Here is an 18,633-nt window from a genome sequence, read left to right as displayed (position 1 = left end):
CTGCTGCCAACGCACTGGAAACATCTCCCGACACGATGAAATGCCTCAAAAAAGCATTTTGGAAGTAGAAGTTTTCGATGTTTGGGAAATCGACTTCATGGGACCTTTCCCATCTTCTTTTGGTAACAAATACTTACTCGTAGATGTCGATTATGTATCCAAATGGATTGAGGCTATAGCCTCTCCAACAAATGGCATACGAGTAGTAATCAAGCTTTTCAAGAAAATAATCTTCCCAAGATTCGGTATGCCGGTGGAACTTGAGCATAAAGCTTATTGGGCTATTAAGACCCTAAATTTAAACTACTCTGCCGCCGGAGAAAAAAGGATCTTAGATGTCAATGAACTAGAAGAACTTAGACTAGACGCTTATGAGAATGCTAAGATTTACAAAGAGAGAGCGAAAAAATAGCACGATAAGCGAATTTCTAGGAAAGAATTCCACGAAGAAGACGTAGTATCCCCTATTTAATTCTGGACAAACTTTTTCCCAGAAAACTACGTTATAGGTGGTCTGGTCCTTTCGAAGTCACTCAGGTATTCCCAAGTGGCGCCGTAGAAATTAAAAGTCTAGTGTCCCATTTATCGTAAATGGGCAACGTTTGAAACACTACCATTGCATTGAAAACAAAGATTACTCCGCTAGTCTGAAGCTTTTACAGCCACTAGCTGAATCAAACAATTAATTGCTTACTGAAAATATGTCGAGCTTGCGACATTAAACAAAGCGCTTCGTGGGAGACAACCCACAGTTTTTATGTTTTTCTTTATCTTTAATTTTAAATTTTTTTGTAATTTTATTATTTAAGTTTTTATTTCACTTTCGTAATTTTTCTTATTTCTATTTTTTTTTCTTATTTTTACTCAAAAAGGCATTTGGCCATTGCTAACTGGATATTTCTATAATTTACTCAAATTTTAGGCTAATTTACCTTTTTAGCTAGTGACTAACTCTTGTTAGGGCAAGAGTAGATTATATGAGTATCACTTTCAGGGGAAGAGGTCAGATGAGGAGGTTTGAGAGCTTAGTTGATAAAGAGATGACTCCCACCATTTATGCTGACAATCGTGCTATGAATGCCTTAGGCATTAGAGAGAGTGTCTTATATTGGCTGCACCAGATAGGTTGGGATGCTTCCCCCATTAGGAGGAGGTTTAGTACTTACCGTAGGCTTACCCTCGAGTTCATAAGTTCTTTGAACTATATGCCTAACCATGGTTTAGGATTTAATCGTGGCTTGATCCAGTTTACGTTGTTTGGTATTGATTACCGCTATACCTATAGAGAATTCGCTAACCTTTTAGGTTTTCCTAGTGGCCTTGATGTATTCACTGTCATCCAAGAGGAGCTTCTCCAACACCGTGAGCTTGACTATTTCTAGGGTAGTATAACTGGTAACTACCACCCTGAACCTGAAGATATGTACTCTGAGAGCATCTATAACACTGCTATTGGGTATTTCCATAAGATCCTAGCCCACAGCCTGTTTGGAAAAGAGAAAAAAATTTCCTTGGTGTCCCGTGATGAGCTTTTCATTATGTTTTGTGCTTCACAAGGCCGTCTTGTTAATGCGGCTACATTTATGGTAGCCAATTTTGTCCGTATCATAGAGACCGATCATATACCTTTACTTATAGGAGGCCGGGTTACCAGAGATAAAGTATTAAATAGATAAAATTTCTGGTGTTCTATTGCATATTTATTACTTTGTGAATGTGGTGAGCTACTGATATAACACAAAGTAATAAATATGCAATAGAACACTAGAAATTTTATCTATTTAATACTTTATCTCTGGTAACTAGGCCTCCTATAATTAAAGGTGTATGATCGGTCTCTATGATTTGGACAAAATTGGCTACCATAAAGGTAGCCGCATTAACAAGACGGCCTTGTGAAGCACAAAATATAATGAAAAGCTCGTCACGGGACACCAAGGAAATGTTTTGCTCTTTTCCAAACAGGGTGTGGGCCAAGATCTTATGGAAATTCCTAATAGCAGGGTTATGGATGCTCTCAGAGTACATATCTTCAGGTTCAGGATGGTAGTTACCAGTTATACTACCCCAAAAATAGTCAAGCTCACGGTGTTGGAGAAGCTCCTCTTGGGTGACAGTGAATACATCAAGTCCGCTAGGAAAACCTAAAAGGTTAGCAAATTCGTTGTCAGTATAACAGTAATCAATACCAAACAACCTAAACCGGATCAAGCCACGGTTAAATCCTAAACCATGGTTAGGCATATAGTTCAAAGAACTTAGGAACTCGGTGGTAAGCCTACGGTAAGTACTAAACCTCCTCCTAATGGGGGGAAGCATCCCAACATATCTGGTTAATCCAATATAAGACACTCTCTCTAATGCCTAAGTCATTCATAGCACGGTCGTCAGCATAAATGGAGGGAATCATCTCTCTATCAACTAAGCTCTCAAACCTTCTCATCTGACCTCTTCCCCTGAATGTGATACTCATATAATCTACTCTTGCCATAATGAGAGTTCGTCACTAGGTAAAAACGTAAATTAGCTTGAAGTTTGAGTAAATTATAGAAATATCCAGTTAGCAATGGGCGCCTTTTTTAGTAAAAATAAGAAAAATAAGAAAAACAAAATAAAATAGAAATAAGAAAAATTATGAAAGTGAAATAAAAACTTAAATAATAAAATTACGTAAAAAAAACAAAAATTAAAGATAAAGAAAAACATAAAAACGGTGGGTTGTCTCCCACGAAGTGCTTTTTTAATGTCGCAAGCTCGACACATTTTTAGTAAGCAATTAGTCGTTTGATTCAGCCAGTGGCTGTAAAAGCTTCAAACTAGCGGAGTATTCTTTGTTTTCAATGCAATGGTAGTGTTTCAAACGTTTCCCATTTACGATAAATGGGACACTAGACTTACTTTTAATTTTTACGACTCTACTTGGGAAAACCTTAGTGACTTCGAAAGGACCAGACCACCTAGAACGTAGTTTTTTTGGGAAAAAGTTTATGTCGAGAATTAAATATGAGTACTACGTTTTCTTCGTTGAATTCTTTCCTAGAAATTCGCTTATCGTGCCATTTTTTCGTTCTCTCTTTGTAGATCTTAGCATTCTCGTAAGTGTCTAGTCTAAGTTCATATCGTTCATTGATATCTAAGATCCTTTTTTCGTCGGCGGCAGAGTATTTTAAATTTAGGGTCTTAATAGCGCAATAAGCTTTATGCTCAAGTTCCACCGGAAGATGACAGGATCTTCCATAGACTAATTTGAAAGGTGTGATTCCTATGGGTGTTTTAAAAGCTGTCCTATATGCCCATAATGCTTCATGTAGTTTAGAAGACCATTCTTTCTTAGTTATGGCAACGGTTTTCTCAAGTATTTGCTTAATTTCTCTGTTTGAGACTTCGACTTGGCCACTCGTTTGTGGGTGGTAAGGTGTTGCTACACAGTGGCTAACTCCATATTTCGCTAAGAGTTTCTCGAAGATTTTGGAAATGAAGGGGGAGCCTCTGTCACTGATGACGAGTCTCGGCACACCAAATCATGTGAAGATTATGTTCTTGAAAAGCTTGATTACTACTCGTGTGTCATTTGTTGGAGAGGTTGTAGCCTCAATCCATTTGGATATGTAATCGACAGCTACGAGTATGTATTTGTTACCAAAAGAAGATGGGAAAGGTCCCATGAAGTCGATTCCCCAAACATCAAAAACTTCTACTTCCAGAAAGCTTTTCTGAGGCATTTCAACGCGTCGGGAGATGTTTCCAGTACGTTGGCAGTGGTCACAGTTTAAAACAGCGATGTGCACATCTTTCCATAGATTAGGCCAATAAAATCCAGATTGTAGGATTTTCGCACAGGTTTTAGATGTACTTAAGTGACCTCCATAAGGAGCAGCGTGGCAGTGATCTATTATGCTTTCGATTTCCTCTCCGTCACGCAACGACAGAAGATTCCATCAGATCCTCTTTTAAAGAGGAGAGGTTAATCCTAGTAGTAGTGCTTAAGGTCATGGAAAAACTTTTTCTTTTGTTGGTATGTTAACTCATGTGGAAGGACATCGGCAGCTAGGTAATTTACAAAATCAACATACTATGGTGCAGTAGAGTGAGCTAATGCCACTTCTACTAAATCGTTGGCTTGATAATGTTCGATCTCATTGGTTTCCATTTGAGCTATAAGCTTTTCGTATGGGAAACCGCCATTGGTTGGTAATTGTTCGGTCTTCAGATGTTCAAGTCTAGAAAGGTGGTCTGCTACGACATTTTCGATTCCCTTTTTGTCTTTGATTTCTAAATCAAATTCTTATAAAAGTAGGACCCACCTCAATAATCTAGGCTTGGAATATTTCTTAGTCAAGAGGTATCTAATAGCGGCATGGGTTCTACTCGTATAGTATATGACATGGAGTTTTTTTATCTTTTCGTTGACCTAAGACGGCACCTACAGGATAATCACTTGCGTCGCTCATTATTTTGAATGTTTCATTCCAATCTGGAGGTTGCATAATTGGCGCAGAGATTAGTGCTTGCTTAATAAGTGTTTGAAACGCTTCAGAGCATTTGTCGTCAAATATGAATTCAGCGTCTTTCATCAAAAACTCAGTTAATGGTTTGGTTATTTTAGAGAAATCCTTTATAAAACATCGGTAAAAACCAGCATGCCCTCGAAAACTTCTTATTTCTCTAACGGTTTTGGGAGGCTGAAGGTTTCCTATAACTTCTATTTTCCCCTTATCCACTTCGATTCCTCTGTCGGACACAATGTGTCCAAGCACAATCCCTTGTCAGATCATGAAATGGCATTTCTCCCAATTGAGTACTAGATTTACACTAACGCATCGCTGGAGTACCATTTAAGGGTTTGCTAAACATCCTTCCAAGCTTTCTCCACAGACAAAGAAGTCGTCCATAAAGACTTCCATAATCCCATCCAGAAAATCAGCAAAGAATGCCATCATGCATCTCTGGAAGGTTGCGGGTGCATTGCAAAGTCCGAAAGGTATTCGTCTATAAGCGAATGTACCATAAGGACATGTAAATGTGGTCTTTTCTTGGTCATCGAGGTGAATAGGAATTTGGAAAAATCCGAAGTACCCGTCTAGATAACAGAAATTAGAGTGTTTGGCCAAGCGCTCGAGCATTTGATCTATGAAAGGTAAAGGGAAATGATCTTTGCGAGTGGCTTTGTTTAACTTCCTATAGTCGATGCACATTCTCCATCCAGTTTGAGTATGTTGTGCTACAGATTCACCTTTTGGGTTAGTGACTATGGTGACTCCTCCTTTCTTTGGTACGACATTGTGGACCTCCGTTTTTTAATCCCGGGCCATACCTCTGTTCTGTAGAGATACATGAACTGACTCTTTTTTATCGCTTAATGCTTTCGCATTTTTTGAAAATTCACAGAGTCGCCACCGACCTTTTATTTTATCCAATTAAGGAAAGGTTTATAAAAGAAACAGAAAAAAGACCTTTAAGAAATTCTGGGTAAGGGGGTAGGTTATACAAAGGGAAGGTGTTAGCACCCTTTGTATCCATGGTTATCCATGGGCTCTTAAGTTTGCTTAGCTCAATTGTTTTTCGATGACTTTTCAATTGCTCTGAAATTGCTCATATGTGGTTCCAAATACTTTTGTAAATTGAATTTTGTAATGATCCGTGTGTGGATGTATACAAAATGTTTGTTCATCTTTCGAAAGATGTTTTGAAAAGAACGTTAACTTTGTAATAATCCGTGTATGGATGTATACAAAGTATTGTCTTTTTGGAAAGTTTTGTTTTGAAAAACAACAGTGTATGAGAATTTTGTTTGTTTTGATTTTGAGCAAGCAAACTAGGAGGTCTACCCTGAGTTGTAAGGTCTTTATCCTATTTCCTTTAAAAATCTATCCTTTCACCGGATATAAACGCAAGGTTCGATTTTGTACTCAAAACAGTGGAATTTTGACTTTGATTTTGAAAAAGAATGAGAAGGGATTACCTTAACAGGTGCAAGTGTGATTGTGTTTGTATTCAGATATTTTATATTTGAAGTTAGTGATCTAACGGTTCAATTTTATCTTTGACATACACGCAGTTTATATGTGCGGGAAATTAAAATGCGGAAATGTAAAGTGCGGAAAGTAAATCTACGCTATTACATCGATTGTGCAGGAAATGTAAACTAGCCTATTTACATGAATTTGACATCCTATACATTTATCTAGGAATTTAAATTGCAAGAAAAATAAAAGGGCATGTTTTTGGATTTTTTATGATTGATTTTAATTATAATTAATGCATGATTAATTAAATTAAAATGAAGAAAAAAAAGATGAAAATAGATTTAAACCTAGAAATTAAGTTTAAAATATGTACAAAATATTTGTTAATTAATTTTAAAACAAAACTAATTTTTTTGGAATTTTTGGAATTGATTTGAAATTGATTAAGCTAATTAAAACATAATTATGCAAATAATTATACAAATAATTAAAACTTAGAGAGAAAATTATTCAAAATATGTACAAAATTAGTTTATAATATATAAACAATATTTAATATAAAGAACAATTTTTTTTATGATTTTTTGATTGGTTAGAATAATTAAAAAGCAAATATATAAATATATACTAATTAATTATGCAAAATATTAAAATTTTGAAGAAAAATAAAATATTTTTATTTCAGAAAATAATATATTATTTTAGAAGTCTAAAAATATTTTTTGTGTATTTTTTGGATTTTTAAAACTATTTTTAATTAATTTGACAAAGAAATTAAAATAAAAATAAGTAATAAAAGGATACTGATCAGATGTGGGAATTAAATGAGGGAGTATGATGCGCATGCGTGTTCTGAGGCGTTGGATGAGCTGTTAAGCAAGATCAGATGGTCCAGACTTTGAGGCACATGGTACACGTTACACCTGCAAAACACTTGATTAGAGATAAATTTAAAAAACACACGCGCGCTTCTGAACCAATGGGAGGAAGACACGTCTTCGTCTTCAACCTTCAGACAAGGCCTTTAACAGCGCTTTTGTAAAAAAGCGCTATAGTAAGTGAACCCTAATTCTGCAAAATAACGAATAGGGGTAAACAAGCAAATAAATTTGGCGCGATGGTACCATTCAACTCGTCTTGTTCCACTGAATTTAACCATGTCTTTAATTTGCTTTAATTTTGGCCTTATTGAAGAACCCTAATTTTGAGCTAAGAAAACCCTAAAATGGTATATGCTACAAACAGCCATTAAAATCCAATTGAAGCTCCAGAAACGACCAGAGCTTCAAACCAAACACAATTATGCATCTACATCTTGTTAAATATGCGTGTGTTATGAGATATAAGTTGGTTTTAGTTTGAACAAATCGTGGCCTATATAGCTCGATTCAATGAGGTTTAAGACTTGCAATTGATTGGAATAGTTTCAGTGAAGCTCAGAGATGATGTTTGAATGCTTAGTTTGTATTGAAATGGACTGAAATTAAAAACTCGAATTTGAATTTTATTTGAATTTTTTCAAGTGATTACAAGTGTATATGAGCAAGGCTTTGTTTCTGATTCGTGTCCCTTGTGTTACTAAAGTATGATAGTCTATATATAAGCATTGAGTGCTTAGAATTGAAGCTAAGAAGCATCTTAGTTGCCTTTGTGGAATTCTTGCATTTTTTATATTAAAAAGCCTTGAATTATTGACCAAGTCTCCTTGCCTTCAATGCACCTGCCTTGCTCTTCAATTATCTGCAGAAAGATGAAGATTCCTTGGGTGAGTCATGCTTGGAAGTTAAGCTACCATTTATCCATCCATTTTCCTTTTAATTTTAATCTTAAAGTAAGATAAAATCAAGCAAAAAATGAATAAAAATGGTGTGGGCTTAGTCTTGGTCGTGGGAGGCCCATAACATCATGGAAATGATGTTTGAATGCTGAAAACTTGGCCCCATTTGGAAAGAATACATTTTTGAGCAATGTTGATTTCATGCATTTTCCCAAAATTTAGCCAACTTCAACAAGGTGTAAATCCCTCAATTTTTGTCATATGAAGGAGTTCTTGCACTTTTTGGAAACCTCAAAGAGTCCTCTAACCAATGCCTTTGGTCTCATGTCAAAATGATTTTTGATGCTCCTTGTGTGTCCTTTTGAAAAAAGTGTCTTTTTGTTGACTTTGAAAATGACCTGTAATGTCTTTGATCATATTTTTCAAATGGTGAATCCAATGACCATGGGATCAATGGCATTTGAAAGATAATTGAATTTCCTTCAAAATGAGCTTTGGTTTGAATTTTTTGGATGAAGGATGAGAGTTATGATCAGTCAAAGTTGAGTTGACTATTCAGGCAAAAACCCTAATTTTGAATCTTAGGGTTTTGTTGATTTTTGATCTTTCCTTGATGAATTATGATCATCCAATGATCAAATGATGAATCCTTTGACAAAATATGGACTTTGACAAAAAATTTCATTTTTGACTGTCTGTTGACTTTTTTGGTCAAACGGGTCGTCTGTTGACTGTTTGAGCTGCTGACGGTGCGTCTGAGTGAATTGAAGTTTGAAAATTTGTATGATGGTACTTTGAGATATATGGATGTGTATGAAATCCATTTGAGCTCTCAAAAACTTGTTGCTCCTGTAAAAACAAGAAAAAACCCTGATTAGGGACTGTTTATGTAGGAGACAGTTAAGCGTACCTGATTTTTGTGCAGTGTTGAGTCTCTGCTAATCGCGTGATATTCAGAAGACTTCTAGAACAAAGATCTTGGAATTTTGAATTGTGAAAGATTGATTTGATTGATGGTACAAAACACTGAGAATTGTACTGCCAGCAGTTTGGCTGTCAACTGACTGTTCAGGTAGCAGTTAGAGTGAAAAATCAACAGTCAAAGCTAATTTTCTTTTTGTTGTTTTTGTTTTTGTTTTCTGTGAAAAATGAAAGTTTATTTACATGACTTGTTAAAAAACACAGACATAATAAATAACTAATATACTGTTACTAGTACAGTCTGAGTTCCCTGATTCTGCGCCTGCAAAAAGATTTTAGCTCTGTACCAATTGTGTCAGTACTATTTATCTGTAAATAAATAAATAGCATGTGTGAAGTAATAAACAGTATTTGGCGTTTGCGTAAGAATAAATTCAACTGCAGGCCAAATTACTGTATAAGAAAAATTCTAAATACTAAGTGTTTCATATGTCAGGATATTTGTTGAAATAATCCATAATTATATGAGACTCTTAACTTTCAGATTGGAGTTTTCTTGAAAAAAGATGCGGGCAAATTTTGGGGTATAACAGTTGCCCCTATTCAATCTTCTAAAACCTGAAGAGATTGTCTGAAATCTGAAGGTAGAAGATGATTGAATATTTAGATGCCCTAAAAATTTGCACTTACCTTGATCAGAAGAGATGTTGGAAGTTGCATTTGAATATCGTCTGCGAAATGTTGTTGGCAGATTGAAACATTACCTGAGATGGGCTTTCAGATGCCACCTGGAAAATGTGTTGAGGGTTTGTTCATCAGAATGAATCCATTGATTATATCTTGATGAAGGATTTGAAAGTCTTTGTGTTGACTGTTTCGGAACCGTCCAAGGTTACCGCTTTAAGTCTTGGAAGATAATCGCTACGGAACTTGTCCAAAGTTTTTCGCTTTAGATTTTGAAAGTTGATCTTTGTGAACCGTCTGAGGTATCGCTTTTAGATCTTTGATGCTAGATCGTTCTGGAACCGTCTGAGGTATCGCTTTAGATCTTTGATAGCACATCATTCTGGAACCGTCTGAGGTATCGCTTTAGATTTGCAACGTTAGATCGTTCTGGAACCGTCTGAGGTATCGCTTTAGATCTTTGATGCTAGATCGTTCTGGAACCGTCTGAGGTATCAATTTTAGATCTGTGATGCCTATTTTTGAGTTGGTAAGTGATCAGAATGAATCTTCGGCTTGATTATATCTGAGAGAATCGTTCATGGAATTCAGGTGAACACTGCATGTGATTGAGAATATCTTTGCTGAAGATATCTGTCTACCTGAAAAATCAAGTTAGTGATATGCAATGTTTATGAGGCATGTAATGTGAGCTATTCTCGAGCTAAAGGAGAAATAGGCATGTTATGTTATGTATGAATATGCGTATGAAAATGCGCATGATGCATGATGTATGATGTATGAATATGATGTATGAATGTGAATGTGTGATGTATGAATGTGAATGTGAATGTGAATGTGTGATGTATGAAGGTGAGATGTCAAGCTTCTATTTGGGAAAATAAATTTCCGCCAGTCATCTGGATATTACTATATTGTGATCGTTGATGATCTTTTGTCTCGTTTGAGTACCCTTGGCTGGGGAAATTCTTTGAGAATCCTGGTACTCTGTTGAAGGATCTTTGAATATCTCTTGAGAATGAAAGGTAGCTGGAAATTCTGATGCCCTTTCAAATGGGAATGAGGAAGATGCATAATCCTCCGATGCACTATCTGACCAAGTCCGGGTGCGGGGATCACACCTTCTGAAGATAGCAATCTGGAACAACCCTGCTGGGGTATAAGACTTCTTTTGAAGAGAAAATCTTTTTGAGGAATTTGCTGAGAAACGCGTTTCTCTTGGGGATTTTCTTTTGATGGGATGATGTCCAGACAATTTGGGACATTTCCTGAATGCTATTCCTGTTTTTCCTGGTAAACATCAATCATATTCAAATGCACATGTTCATTCAAAATTATCATTGGGACGCTTACGTATTTAAACAGAAAAAGTGAAAATGGTGATTTTTGAGCCTAAGCTGCATTGATTTTTGAAAAAGAGCCATGATAGGCTGGTTAGCACAGGGAGACAATAATGCTAGAAGTAGGAAACTGTCAGAAAGTTTTGAAAAATATTTATAGAGATAAATAGCTATGTGAAAATGATCCAGTCAAGTTTCAATTCTGCTATTGCCAATCTGTCTTCGAGTATCTCATCCCTCACTTGTTGGAGGAAAGTGATTGGACTGATCGGTGTCTTTGAGGTGTTAAATCTTGATGGTGAGTAGGCAGCTGAACGGAACATAGTTGTATGCTTCATTCCCTAACTTTTGCCTAGGCTGCCCTTTCAGGTTTTCAGCCTACCGGGATAGTATTTGTTTAGTCTCTAATTTTTGCCTGGACCGCCCTTTCGGGTTTTCAATCCACCGAGACGCTCATTTTTTGCCTAAGTTGCCCTTTCAGGTTTTCAACTTAGCGAGCTGTTTTTTTTCTTTTTTAAGAGAAGTATTTTTTGATTATGTCAGCATTCACAGGGTGTGGGAAATCCTCGCCATCCATGGTGGTAAGCAACATGGCGCCGCCTGAGAATATTTTCTTGATTATGAATGGTCCCTCGTTGGTGGGAGTCCATTTGCCTCTGGGATCACCTTGTGGTAAGATGATGCGTTTGAAAACCAAGCCACCAGTTTGGTATGCTTGACTTTTGACTTTTTTGTTGAAGGCTTTGATCATACGCTTTTGGTATAGCTGACCATGACAAATAGCTGCGAGTCTTTTCTCATCAATCAAGTTTATCTGGTCCAACCGTGTTTGAATCCAATCGTCTTCTTCTAGATTGGCTTCTTTCATAATCCTTAGGGAAGGAATCTGAATTTCAATTTGAAGAATTGCCTCCATACCATAGACTAAGGAGAATGGAGTTGCCCCTGTTGAAGTACGCGCAGATGTGCGATAACCATGAAGAGCAAAAGGTAACATCTCATGCCAGTCTTTGTAGGTTACTGTCATTTTTAGTATGATTTTCTTGATGTTCTTGTTGGCAGCTTCCACCGCGCCGTTCATCTTTGGTCGATATGGAGAGGAATTATGATGCTTGATCTTGAACTGTGTGCAAAGTTCAGTAATCATTCTGTTGTTTAGATTTGTGCCATTGTCCGTGATAATCCGTTCAGGGATGCCGTACCGACAAATGAGATTGTATTTGATGAACCGGGCCACCACATTCTTGGTAACAGAAGCAAATGAAGCTGCTTCTACCCACTTTGTGAAGTAGTCAATAGCGACCAGGATAAAGCGATGTCCGTTGGAGGCAGTAGGTTTTATTTCTCCAATCATATCAATACCCCACATTGCAAAAGGCCAAGGAGCCGTCAGGACACTTAATAGAACTGGAGGTACATGTACTTTGTCAGCGTATATCTGGCATTTGTGACATGTTCGGGAGTGATGATGGCAGTCTGTTTCCATGGTAGACCAGTAATAACCTGCTCTCAGGATCTTTTTAGCCATTGTATGTCCACTGGAATGAGTACCAAAGGCACCATTGTGTATTTCTCCCATGATCTGTTCTGCTTCCTCCTTGTTTACACAGCGAAGTAAAGTCGAGTCATGGTTGCGTTTGTATAGGGTTCCATTGCTTAGAAAGAATTTGGCAGCAAATCTCCTTAGAAACTTTCTGTCATTAATGGATGCCCCTTCAGGGTACTCCTGAGCTTCGAGATATCTTTTTACTTCATGGAACCATGGTTTTTCCTCGGTTCCTTCGGTATTGATCTCATTGCAATAAGATGGTTCATCTTGCCTGTTAATGGTGATCATAGGCGCCTCGTTGTCCCACCTGACTTTGAACATGGATGACATGGTAGCTAACGCATCAGCTAGTTGATTTTCCTCGCGTGGGATGTGTTCGAAAGTGATTTCTTCGAAGTAAAGAATCAAACTCAGCACATATTCTTTGTAAGGAATTAGATTTGGGTGCTTTGTGTCCCATTCCCCTTTGACTTGGTAGATTACCAAGGCCGAGTCTCCGTAGACTTCCAGGAATTTGATTCTTAGATCGATTGCAGCTTTAAGACCCAGAATACATGCTTCGTATTCGGCTATATTGTTAGTGCAATTGAAGCATAACCTGGCAGTGAACGGTGTGTAACTTCCTGCGGGGGAAATGATCACAGCTCCGATGCCATTGCCAAGTGCATTAGAAGCTCCGTCAAAAACCATAGTCCATCGGGATCCTGGCTTGGGTCCTTCTTCTGGTCCTGGTTGTTTGTAGTCATTGACTAGCATAATGTCTTCGTCTGGGAAGTCAAAGTTCAATGCTTGATAATCATCCACTGCTTGATGAGCCAGATGATCAGCTACCACACTTCCTTTGATTGCTTTTTGTGAAGTGTATTGAATGTCATATTCTGTTAAGATCATTTGCCATCTCGCTATTCTCCCAGAGAGAGCAGGTTTTTCGAACACGTATTTCATGGGATCCATCTTGGAGATTAGGAAAGTGGTGTGATTTAGCATGTACTGTCTTAGCCGGCGAGCTGCCCAAGCTAAGGCACAACAAGTTTTTTCGAGTAGTGAGTATCTTGTTTCACAATCGGTAAACTTTTTGCTAAGATAGTAGATTGCGTGCTCCTTTCGGCCGGATTCGTCATGTTGTCCTAGTACACACCCCATTGAGTCTTCTAACACAGTTAGGTACATTATCAGAGGTCTGCCTTCCACAGGTGGCAACAAGATTGGAGGTTTTTGGAGATATTCTTTGATTTTGTCAAAGGCTAACTGGCATTTGTCATTCCACCTTTCCACTTGATCTTTCTTCAACAGTTTGAAGATCGGCACACAAGTAGTAGTCATGTGGGCAATAAATCGGGCGATGTAATTTAGACGTCCCAAGAATCCTCTGACTTGTTTCTCAGTACGAGGTATAGGCATTTCTTGAATGGTTTTAACCTTGGCGGGATCAACCTCAATACCTTTGCTGCTGACGATGAAACCTAAGAGTTTGCCGGATCTCACTCCAAAGGTACACTTATTTGGGTTCAGTCGCAACTTGTATTTCTTGAGTCTGTCAAACAACTTGTGTAAATGACCCAGATGTTCTTCCTCGGTGTTGGATTTTGCAATCATGTCATCGACATACACCTCTATTTCTTGATGAATCATATCATGAAATAGCGCTACCATTGCACGTTGATAGGTTGCTCCTGCGTTTTTCAGACCAAAGGGCATTACTTTGTAACAAAAGGTTCCCCAGGGTGTTGTGAAGGTTGTTTTTTCCATGTCTTCGGGTGCCATCTTGATTTGATTGTACCCTGAGAATCCGTCCATAAAGGAGAATACCTTGCATTGTGCGGTATTGTCAACCAGTACATCGATGTGTGGTAAAGGGAAATCATCTTTGGGGCTTGCCCGGTTCAGATCTCTGTAGTCCACGCACATTCTGACTTTCCCGTCTTTTTTAGGTACAGGCACGATGTTAGCTATCCAAGGAGGATAACTTACAACTTTTAGGAATCCGGCATTGAACTGTTTTTCAACCTCGTCTTTGATCTTTTTTGACATATCAGGCCTACTCCTTCGTAATTTCTGTTTGACTGGAATGCTACCTTCTTTGATTGGCAGGCGATGAACTACAATGTCCCTGTCAAGGCCTGGCATATCTTCATAGGACCAGGCGAATATCTCGACGTAGTCTCGCGGCATTTGAATCAGTCTTTGCTTGATGCTGTGTTCTAAATCAGCCCCTATTTTGACTTCTTTCTTTTCTTCGTTGCTGCCCAAGTTGATGACCTCAATTGGCTCCTCGTGAGGCTGTATGGCCTTGTCTTCTTGTTCTAGCAGCCTTGCAAGTTCTCTTGGCACTTCACAATCTTCCTCACTTTCGTCCTCAGTTTGGTAGATCGGATTTTCAAAGTCATGACGGGAAATAGCAGAATCGTTGTTGACTGGATCCAGAGTGTATGTGAATCTGCATGTTAATTATGTGAGTGTGTGTGAAGAAAAAACATAGCTATTTGAAAGCGAAGAAAGAAGGAAAAAGGATCACAAAATTTAAATATGCAGGCGTCCCATGATTTTATTGAATGCACATGATCATGATATGATAAGCCCTTATAGAAGGACCGGTGTGCTAAGGCACACGGCTTTCAAGCTCATGGTTCGATTGTTCAGGAACCATTTTTATCTTTGCACAATATACACAAAGAAAACAGGAAATGGCATTTACTCCTGGTCAAAGGAGATCACATGTTCCAGTTGCAGTTGTCTTTTTCATCTTCCACAGCATTGATTTCATTAGTGGGAAAATGAGCCGGTGATCCTTCGGGATAAGGGATATACTCTGCTGGATACGAGAGCCCAGGCTGAGATATCTCTGTTGGCTGAGCGAGATGCTCGATAAGGCCGTCCCATGAAGTCGGGATGATGCTTTGAATAGAGACTTGTGCCTCCTGATGAGGAGTGTATTCTGACAGAAAGCAACCCTCGTTATTTGGTATTTCCCTGGCTTCTTCGAAAGCGAAATTGTCATCATACTGTTCATTCCATCCAGTTGGGACAATGTCCTCCATAGCAATTTGTGAGCTCGGAGGAGCGGAATATTTCACCATATAGTCATATTTGCCGCTGGGTTCTCCTAGCGTGTCCCATACTTCTTTGGGTGTATTTTGATATTGCTCAGTGACGGGACTTGTGAAACTTTTGTCATTTTCACTTTGATCACCCCATCCAGTCGGGGTAATGTCTTCCATAGCAATATAAGAATTCTGAGGTGTGGCATACTGATAGTTATACCCGCCATTTGGTTCTCCCACAGCATCCCACATTCCCATGGAAATGGGTGGAATTTCATCTGGATATGGCTGAAGGATATGGTTCCTGAACACTCCTTCATCTTCAATAGCGTTTACTTCTTGGCTGACGAAGTGTGACATCAATCCTTCAGAACGAGGACTTTGATCATTCTTTTGATTTTCACTGTCATAGCCCAGACCTAGCTTGTCAGACTTGTAGGGTATATCGGGAAGTTGTCCCCATACTGTGCAATCACCCTGTTCAATCATGGCTTTGGCATCTTTGAGAGAAGCCATAGTTGGAGTAGCAGGAATATGCTTGGTGGTAGAGACATCTGGGGAGACCACCTCAAATTATTGGCATGGAGTTTCGATGAATTCGTCCTCCAACTCGACATATTTGGAATTGCTTAGGTGACTAACCACATATTCCTCTTCGCCATAGACTGTGACAATCTTTCCTTTTACTGGATATTTTAACTTCTGATGCAGGGTAGAAGTTACAGCATTTGCCCCGTGTATCCAAGGGCGTCCAAGTAAACAGGAGTAGGCTGGGTGAATTTCCATTACGTAAAAGATAGAATCGAAGATTTGAGAACCCACTATGATTGGGAGATTCACTTTTCCATATACCGTTCTGGTTGACCCGTCAAAGGCTCTTACCACAACATCACTCGGTTGTAACACAATTCCTTCGAAGTCAAGCTTTTCTAGTACTGTTTTCGGTAACACGTTCAAAGAAGAACCGTTATCTACTAGCACATGAGATAGAGTGGTGCCATTACAGTCAATGGAGATATGTAAGGCTTTGTTGTGATTTTTTCCAGCAGGGGTTAGATCCACATCGGAGAAACCGAGGCCATTGCTCACGGTTAGATTGGCAACACAATTCTCAAATTGGTCGACTGGGATCTCTTGAGGCACATGCGCAGCTTTGAGGAACTTCATCAGAGCTTTGGCATGAGCTTCTGAATATTTTAGCAGAGATAGCATTGAGATTTTTGAAGCGGTGTGCCCCAGTTGCTCAACAATATTGTAATCACTTTTGCAGATGATTTTCAATATTTCCTCCATTTCTTGCTTTGATGGATCCTCAGCAGTGATCTCCACCGGGGTTTGAATTTGTTCAACTTGTGGCTCTTTGCCTCGAGCGCTGACATTTTGATTAGGAACTGGGACTCGGACTGGACCAGCAGCAACAGTTGGAGAAATTTCTGGGGAAAAGATTCTTCCACTTCTCGTGATTTTGCTGGTACCCACAATATTACCCACAGTTGGAGTAGTTAACTTTGCGGTCTCTTCAGTCGAGGTACCCTGCTTAACTCCATGAATGTAAACATTAGCGTCATATCCCCATGGGACAGCTTTGTCTGAGGAGTATGGAAATGGAGTTGGACTAGCAATGACTATTGATGCCACTTTGAGTGTAGCAGAAATTTTGAATGGAGTTTTGGCAGAGATTTTGAATGGTAAGCTGGAGATCACTGAGGCATCCTCTATTCTTATCCCGTTTGCGAAGACTTCGCACAGCACGTCCATAGAAGGGAGTCTCTCAAACATAATGATACGGCGATCCATCCACCTTTGAATTCCCATCCTCAGATTTTCACAACCATTGGGCAGGCATGAGCAATAAAAGCAGTCGGGGTCACACCCTGGGAAGTAACCAGCTCGGATTAGCTTTCCTTTGACTTCGCAGAGTGGAGTTGATAATTCGTTCACATCATAGATGTAAACAGTTTCCAGGATAGCGTTGACAGTTTTGTCATGCTTTGGCATAGGTGTAGTAATGACATTTGGAGTTTCTGGAGGATCGAACTCAATTTCCCCAGCATCTATCATATCTTGTATTTTATTTTTCAGAGCCCAGCAGTGATCTGCGTCATGTCCTGGACAGTTTGAGTGATAGGCACATGTCGCATCAGGGCGATAATTCGGAGAGGAAGTGTTGACATTCTTTGGAGGACCTATTAAGGTGATCAGATCTGCTTTTAGCAAGTGCTGCAATGCCTGAGAGATTGGCATGTTGATTCTGGTGAAATTTCTTCTTGGTGCATCTGGTCGATGCGTATATTTTGGCTGCTGATCTTTTTGAGGTGCAGATGCGGAGATCAGAACTGCCCCTACAGATTGATGCTGCTCACTTTTGCGACTTTTCTGAATTTGTGTTGCATTGACCTCATTTCTCCCGCTGATGGGCCTTTTTGTAGTACCAGAGGAGGAACCTATTTGAATTTTTCCATTTTGAATGCCACTTTCGACACGTTCTCCGGTCAGTATCAGGTCAGTGAAACCTGATGATGAGCTTCCCAGCAAATGGCTATAGAAAGGGCCAGTTAAAGTGCCCATGAACATGTCAGCTAGTTCGCGATCAGATAAGGGTGGTTGAACCCTTCCAGCCATATCTCTCCACTTTTGTGCATATCCTTTGAAACTTTCTTTTGGTCCCATAGACATGCCCCTTAGTTGAGTACGGGTTGGTGCAAGATCAGCATTGTATTGGTACTGTTTGTAAAAAGCAGTAGCTAATTCTTCCCAAGTATGAACCTTGGTATTTTCCAGCTGGTAGTACCATTCGAGTTGTGTACCCGACAGACTTTCTTGGAAGAAGTGAATCCACAATTTGTTATCTGTTGTATGAGGTTGTATCTTCCTCACATAGGATCTCAGATGTAGTTTCGGGCAAGAAACTCCATCATATTTTGCAAAGACAGGAACTTTGAATTTTGGAGGGATAACAACATCCGAGATGAGCCCCAGATCATTGAAATCTAAGCCAGGTACTTTTTGTATCTCCATAGCCTTCATACGGTCTTCCAGCTGTTGGTATTTTTCATTATCCGGTTCGTCCCCAGAATGATCATTTTCTTCATTTGAAGAGAGAGAGGGTTTAGCAGAACCCTGGTTGCTTTGATTGTCTTCTGGTTCATCATCACCGACTGTTTCAGGGATCGGTGGCTTTTTGAACTTTTTGACTGGGATTTTGATCTTCCTTTTCAGGTGACTCAAGCCTCCAGATCCTTTGGGCTTCTTTTTCTTCTTGATTATCAGGGCTTTCAGTTCTTGTTGCCCCTTTGCCAGTTCCAGAATTGCCATTTGAACTTGGGCATTCTGTGCTTCGAGATTCTTGATGCTT

Source organism: Vicia villosa, unplaced genomic scaffold, assembly GCF_029867415.1.
Source record: "Vicia villosa cultivar HV-30 ecotype Madison, WI unplaced genomic scaffold, Vvil1.0 ctg.002998F_1_1, whole genome shotgun sequence".
Classification (NCBI taxonomy): domain Eukaryota; kingdom Viridiplantae; phylum Streptophyta; class Magnoliopsida; order Fabales; family Fabaceae; genus Vicia; species Vicia villosa.
The sequence above is the reverse complement of the archived record's forward strand: the minus strand, read 5'-3'. Positions refer to the sequence as shown.